The 6,979-nt window shown below is 42.3% G+C and overlaps 1 long non-coding RNA gene across 1 annotated transcript; it reads right to left on the bottom strand.

Moving 5' to 3' along the window:
• Window positions 1–1,937: 1,937 nt before the first annotated feature.
• On the bottom strand, window positions 1,938–6,719 carry LOC125005320. The gene is made up of 2 exons (XR_007112442.1): window positions 3,839–6,719; window positions 1,938–3,600 (listed from the first exon to the last, which is right to left on the bottom strand). It is a non-coding gene; the product is annotated as an uncharacterized LOC125005320 (long non-coding RNA).
• Between the last annotated feature and the right edge of the window lie 260 nt (window positions 6,720–6,979).

The following is a 6,979-nucleotide window of genomic DNA, read 5'->3' as shown; positions in this document are numbered from 1 at the left end:
TCGGTGCGCACAATAATGTCATTTTAGCTGAATCCATGTCGTTGCCTACTTTGTACACCTGGCTCCGCAGCCACATCTTAAGTCAAATATTGTCAGCGCACATTAAACATCACATGAAGGTATTTACAGTCAACATGTAAACAAACTTGAAATTAGGACTTAGGACTTAGCAGTGATTAGTCAAAGGAGATTTAAAATACAGAAAGGATGAAGATGTCACTCAAATTGAGACGTCGCATGTGGCAAGAAACAAGGCACCGAGAAAGCGCTTCTCTGAGCCTCAAGGCTTCCCACTTTGTTAGAAGCGAAACAACGCCTTATTTCTGCACAGATGTGGCGCCGTGACAGGTTCATTTGCTTTTCTATGTATCTGAATTGCAATACTGAAGTTGCTCCGCCCTGATAGTCAGGCAGCGAGTGTGCTTTTATCTGCCAGCGACACTGACCAGGATCAAAGCAATATGCATAGTTGTGCACCTTCAGATACAGAACATGTGGAAGTGCACAGAAACACACAGAAGCACATCCCTGGTCTTTTCATCACACTCTCTCACACACACACACACACACACACACACACACACACACACACACCATGCTAATCTAAACAGCAAGGCTGTATGTAAACAGATTGTCGACATAATGGGATTGTTCAGTGTGCAAACAATAAGCTGTTAGCGTAATCACAGGTCAAAGATATATTACCCAGAGGGCCACGCTGTATGTATATTAACATGATGGATATGTGGGAGAGAGGAAGGGGGGCAGCGATATGAGAGATATAGAGCTCTACTGATTCAGATTTACCCCCTATTGGGCCCCGTCCACAGCCTCTCTCTCCTCTGCCTCCCTCGCACGGGCCCCACTTAATCAACCGTCCTCCTTCTCTCCTCGCTCCTTCCCCCACTCGCCTACCTCTTTCTTACTCTTCTAGGTTCCTCCCTTTATTTACCACATCTCTCCTCAAATAACTCATCCCTGTCTTTCCCTATCTCCATTCCCTTCATCCCTCCTTCCACCATCTTCCCCCTGTGTCGGACAGATATAATCTGTTTCGGCAAAGCGGTCAATCCATCTCTGTAGTCAGTGGGGTTCCGGGATAAAGTAGCTCGACAATCTTGTTTTTGGATTAAGCAAGGAGAAGTCTGAGCGATAGGGCTACTGAGGTCCTTCATTGGTCTGATGCATAAACAGGAGCAGTGAAAGAGGAGGACGGAGACAGAAAGACAACGCTTTGTAGAGTCATGTTTATAGATATTCATGTGTATATATGTGTGCGTTTATATTTCGGCAAGCAATGTGATAAATAGAGCAGCTTTGTGGCTGATAGAGATGGATCTACCCTCCGTTTAATGTTTAAAGTACTGAGCGCGTATCTCGGCGAGTAGCAGCATACAAGTGCCATGTCAGTCAGGATAAATCCTGCATAGCTTACTCTACAAGCTCACAGCTTATTAACTTATCTCCACTTTATTTGATTATCATCTAGCCCATTCTCTCAACTGGTTAATAAGTCCATGTCCTCCTGACTAAACACTCCATTAGTGTCATCACTGGCTGTGTGCTGTATGTCTGTGGGCCACTGAAGCGGACACACATATGGGCCAAGTGACAGAGCAAACACAGGTGGAACACTGGGGAGAAAAACAACTTGTGAGACAGACAATAGGTGCAAGACACTGCGCCTCACAGACGCGTAACTCAAGATACGGTTAAAGCGCTTCTTTGGAAAACGTCAGTTACCACAACAAAGATGAGTGCAGTATTCACACCTCGATATTTTAAGTTGGCAGCCACGTTTCCATGCAATTGTCAAGCAAATTTGAAACAAATTTTTTTAAATATAATAAGATAAGATCGATGAGAAAAACTAGTTTGATCCGTGTCGTCAGAAGGTGGCGCTGTAGGTTCTATTGCCTAATTAGCGGAGTAGTAGAAGTTGTGAACCGTAAACGAAACACGACTCTGAAGAACAAACAAACCCATTGGCTCTGGTCGTGAACACAATTCTACAAGACGAGAGTTGAGGAAACATGGCTATTTACTAATAAGAAAAGAACTTTAGCTAGATGAAATTCTTCTAAGATGTAGAACTTCAACTTAAAAAAAAACACACACACAGAAACAACAGATTCATTTGTCACTGCACAATAGTTGCAAAGTAGGGGGAGGTGTTTGAGTGGCCCTGTTTTCTGGGGCAATATTTAAATGCAGACAACTGAAGTGATTCTATGGCCTCTATTAGACGAAATAATCGAAGGGGACAAAACATCAGTTTGTTTCATTAAAAAGTTAAAAATACAACTACCAGAGTGGACTGAGGCTGACAAGCACAGCTAAGATGAAAGAAGCTCAAGTTTACAGTTTAATAGAATTCAGAATTCTGTATAAATTTTGAACGAATACGATGACGAAGGATTTACAAGTGCTCTGACTCCAGGATATTGTTGTATTTTGATGCATCAGCCCCGTCACACTGGAACATAAAAAAACGAAACAAAACACAACATAACATACATCTATAGGATCGTAATAATACACGGAGGACCCTGCATTTCTATCTCTAACAAACATTTCCGAACAAATATTGACACATAACGAGGACAGAAACCCTCCACAGCAGCTCCTCCTGCTCTGCAACGCAGAAGCGGCCAAAACATAAACAGCCGCGCTGTTATCTTCTCCCGCTCACACACACACACAAACCCACGAGCACACGGACACACTCTGTGGCCGTGAGCGTCTCCGTCTGTGTGAGTGTCATGATTAGCCGTGACCTAAAGCTGCACATGGATGGCGTAGTGGGAGTGGGGTCAAAGGTGAAAGGATTACAGTGAAGCAACCCATGGTCAACTGCTCCGCTGTAATCCTGACCCTCGGCTGACCTGAGGCTCTTGAAAAACGACCCACATGTATGAGCACAATACACTGTCGGCAGACCACCCCCTTCCTCGCAGAATATCGAACTCATTCAGGTATTTGAGCTAAAAATAAAAAATGTTTGAAAAGTAGCACATCAAGTGAGTGTGAAGTGGTGATACCATGGATGAGGAATGTTCTAATAGCCAGACAGCAGCAGAGGCATTGCAGCCTTTCCTTGTGCCACATACTGTAGCTAATGACGGGGATGAATAATAGAGCCTTTAAAGCCCTTACTCCCGCCTCATTCTGGCCTGCACGTAAGCCTGAGCTCTAGGTGGGCAGCCATCAAGCCCCTCGCTGAGATGAGATGGGCTCCCAAGAAAACTGGGGGGGGTGGGTAAGAGAATCGGATTAACCAAAATGCCTCATTTGGGAAGAATGCTCTGGACTGACCTCAGTGTAATACCATTGACAAATGCTGTAAACCAAATCTTAAGTGTCTGATTAGATAATGGAGGAAATCACAACCTTAGCTGCTGAGAAACAACTCAAACCTCTGCATAGATGAGAACGATAAGCCGAATTTGTAGGGGCACATACGAGTGCCCAAGTTGCTACTATAGAAACAAATAAATGGGGAAATAATAAATTACCAGAAGCTGTGGACAGGTGGCATTTCAGTCTGCACCGTTTAGCTGTGCAGTCTGGTTTCTGACAGCTTGATTTAGTCTCCTGCACCTGAGCCAGAAAACAGAGAGAAAATTAACGGCAGGAAAAAAAAACAACTTAACTAGATTCCAATTTGCCTGCTTTGAAACTAAATTGATGAAGCTAATGCGCATGGAAAATACTGAATGGACTTTTGGGTAGCAAGCTTTTTCACTTGATATTTTGATATCATGGAAAGATTGAGGGCGGTACTTCAGGGTCAGATGCATAGCGCGGTCAGGAAGTTAATAGCACTGATTTCATTTACCCTTTCTCTGCCATCTGAGCCTTGGCTTGTTTTTGAGGGGACGTTGGGGTCTGTCTTCAGGGTGCAAACTGGAGATTACAGTGGCTCAAGGGGAGATTCTTGGATGCATGCTGTTCTCCCTGCTGTGAACAGGGTGTAATCCTTCCGTTTTAGCGAAGTGAAAAGTTTGCAGAGTCCAGAAAGTTCTGAATACATCCCGTCTGGGCCCCCTACAGAGCAGAGAGTGTGAGCCAGCAGGGGATAACCATATGCTATCAAAGTGTTCTTCAAAGTGCCCATCCTTAGTCTGCTGAATTATACAGCATCATCACATATACCTGACGAAAATAGAAGAAACATAATTATGCAGCTCAGTGTACTAACAGAAAAATATATATATAAACACATATTTCTCGGAAAATCTGTTGGCTTTGAACATTGAAGTGACATTCTTTGATTCCTGCTTTGTTTAAACTGTGGCCGCGTCCCAGTAGTAGTGTGGGTCAGCTCATAATTTTGTTTTTACATGCTTTTAAAATATTGCTGCTGGTGAACAATTAAAAATTTATGATTCCTATCACAATGAGCCCCTTCACTGTTACCAGAGGTTAATTTGTGCTCGCCCCTCATTTCAATTGTACTGTAGTAAATGTCCACATTATTTCCCACATGGGCCTGGATGAGGGGTTTGATTATCCAAAGGTAGACCTTGGTCGGCTCGGTTATTGTCAGAGGGGTCGTAAGCTGCGGTAACAGCTTCTAGGGTCTTATTGCTATGGCGATCAGCCCCTTGCCACTTGGCCTTCATGACCCCAGTCAGAGATAAGCTTTATGGGAAAGCACATTAACATGCTCTGGCAGTCACCTCCCTCCTTTATCAAAGGCAGTTCGGTGAAATCAAGTGTTTATGGACCCCCAAGTGAGGGTATATTGCTGCTGATTGCCTATATTAGAGGTTGACTGTAAATGAGATGGAGGTGGACAAAGGACTTGTAGTAGCGGGGAGAACTAAGGATGTGATACTGATGTTATTCTCAGTAAATGAGCAATATCTTTAATGACTGCGACGCCCCATGCGCGGCCCCTGGATTGCAAATAAATATATCCGCGTCTTCCGCTCTTTCTACAGAAAGAAGTACCCCTTTAACAAAAGGGACATAAATGTGCTTATAGATGTGATGATATTTATGCTTTTTGTACGATTTACGTATCCTGTGTTTTCCTCCATTCCATTCATTAAATGGCTCTTTAATTTATTTCCATGCACATGTGTTACGTTGATATGAACATGTTCCTCTGGGTGTGACAGGCACACTGCTAAAAAAAACTGAGTTGTCAGTAGTGAGTGCCTACTTACAGCCTGATCACTGGCGTAAGATCCTCTCAGTATGTCTCCGATGATGGATGGTGATAGCCCTGTGTCTTTGTACACATCAGGGGAGGGGGGGTACTGTTGGCACTGGACAGATAGAGGGAGCAAGAAAGAGAAAGATGTAGTCGCAGCTTAATGTCCTTCTCTGGTGCTGTGCATGCTCTTTCCTATTTGCTTTTCCCTTCACGGCACGGTTAACATCGTAAATTAACCTTTCCGAGCCCCCTGTGCTCAGAGACTGGTGCGCAATACAGACAAAGAAAAAAAAAAAAAACAAATAGATGCGTGTTATGCAATGCGGTAGCACTGGTCAGAGACACAGCCTGTTACAAAGCTGGGATATTCCCTTTTTCGTAGATGGGTGACACACTTTGTTCAGCCAAGCAAACATTCTATTTTATGTGCATGTCCTGTGTACTCGGCAAATCGGTATGAGGCTGCTTTTTGTTCTCCATCCTAGAAATGTAAATGAAACACATGAAAGGAAACGTATTGTAGATCCCTCTCTCCTTAGTTCAAGCCTGTAAATAGGATGTAAATACCAAACAGCTATGCATGCTAATATACAAGCAATTTGTTCAGGTACTTTTGTAATCCAGACTTCTCATATGGCATGTAACGATGACAAAAAGCAAACACGGGAAAAACATGATAAATTGTGAACAAGGATATGGTTTGTAAACAACTTCAAAACAAAAAATATTTGTCTTTGCTGTTAATGTTTTCTTACTGATAACTAATGCATCGGCCTGCCATTTACTACAGTGCTCTGCTCATGTTACTTGTTATCTTTTTTCTTTGTTTTTCATAAGGTAGGGCTGAGGCAAAGAAAATGACCATAAATCACTGGTTTGTGGAATAGACGAGATGGGGGGGAATAAGAAGACAAGGGGAAGGGGACGGTCTGACCATGCTGTTAGCAGTTTCTTTATTGCCACTGCACGGTCACATGCGTACACTTAACTAATTATTTATCTTTTGTGTCCTTAATGTCAACCACAACCAATAAAATATAGTGGCAAAGGCATTTAGCTCAAAAGTGGCAAAAACTAGGCTGCCATGTCATTTGTCTCATCAATGAAAATCACCAGCTTTAAAGCATGCCGTTCCCAAATGGCATTCATTTGTTTCTGATCGGTGAATGCAAACCTCCAAAGCTGGTACAACGAGCAATTTTCACTCAAATTTTCCAAATCATGACTTGCAAGGGAAAGAGATTTTGAAATGTTTGATAGGTTTTTTCTTCATTTCTAAAACATTATTCAAAAATTAATAAAAAAAAAAATACAAAAAACATTATCAAAATGCCAAATTTGCCTCTGCCCTAGCAAATCTAATGTGACATTTTATGAATACAGCAATGGAGTAAATGAGAAGATTTTTTGTTTTGTTTTGTCTTGTTTCTAAGAGTGTTTATTTTCAACCATGTTAGAACCATGTTAAAACCCAAGGCGCTCATGGTAGATGGAAGTGTCTAATTTTTAACCTGTGCTAAAGATATTTTAAATTTAATAAATAATTATTGTAACAAGAAAACGTGTTGTGTTGTGTCGAGTTCTGAACTCTCTCTTTACCACACTGAACACATTTCCTGTGACATGACAAAATCAAGACAGAGAAACTAAACAGAATCAGAGAGGTTACTTGGAAAGGACTTCCGGAGGCGCTTTTGAGAAAACCGCCTCAGGGGAAATTAAGTGTTTTGTATTTTCATTCATTTTTCGGGGAACCCTAGGGAACCTAAAGAAACCAGTCTCAAACACAATGACCTTTGACCCCAGTATCTGAGC

The sequence above is a fragment of the Mugil cephalus genome, chromosome 3, assembly GCF_022458985.1.
Source record: "Mugil cephalus isolate CIBA_MC_2020 chromosome 3, CIBA_Mcephalus_1.1, whole genome shotgun sequence".
Classification (NCBI taxonomy): Eukaryota; Metazoa; Chordata; class Actinopteri; order Mugiliformes; family Mugilidae; genus Mugil; species Mugil cephalus.
Note: the sequence above shows the minus strand (reverse complement) of the source record. Positions and strands in the feature narration are given on the sequence as shown.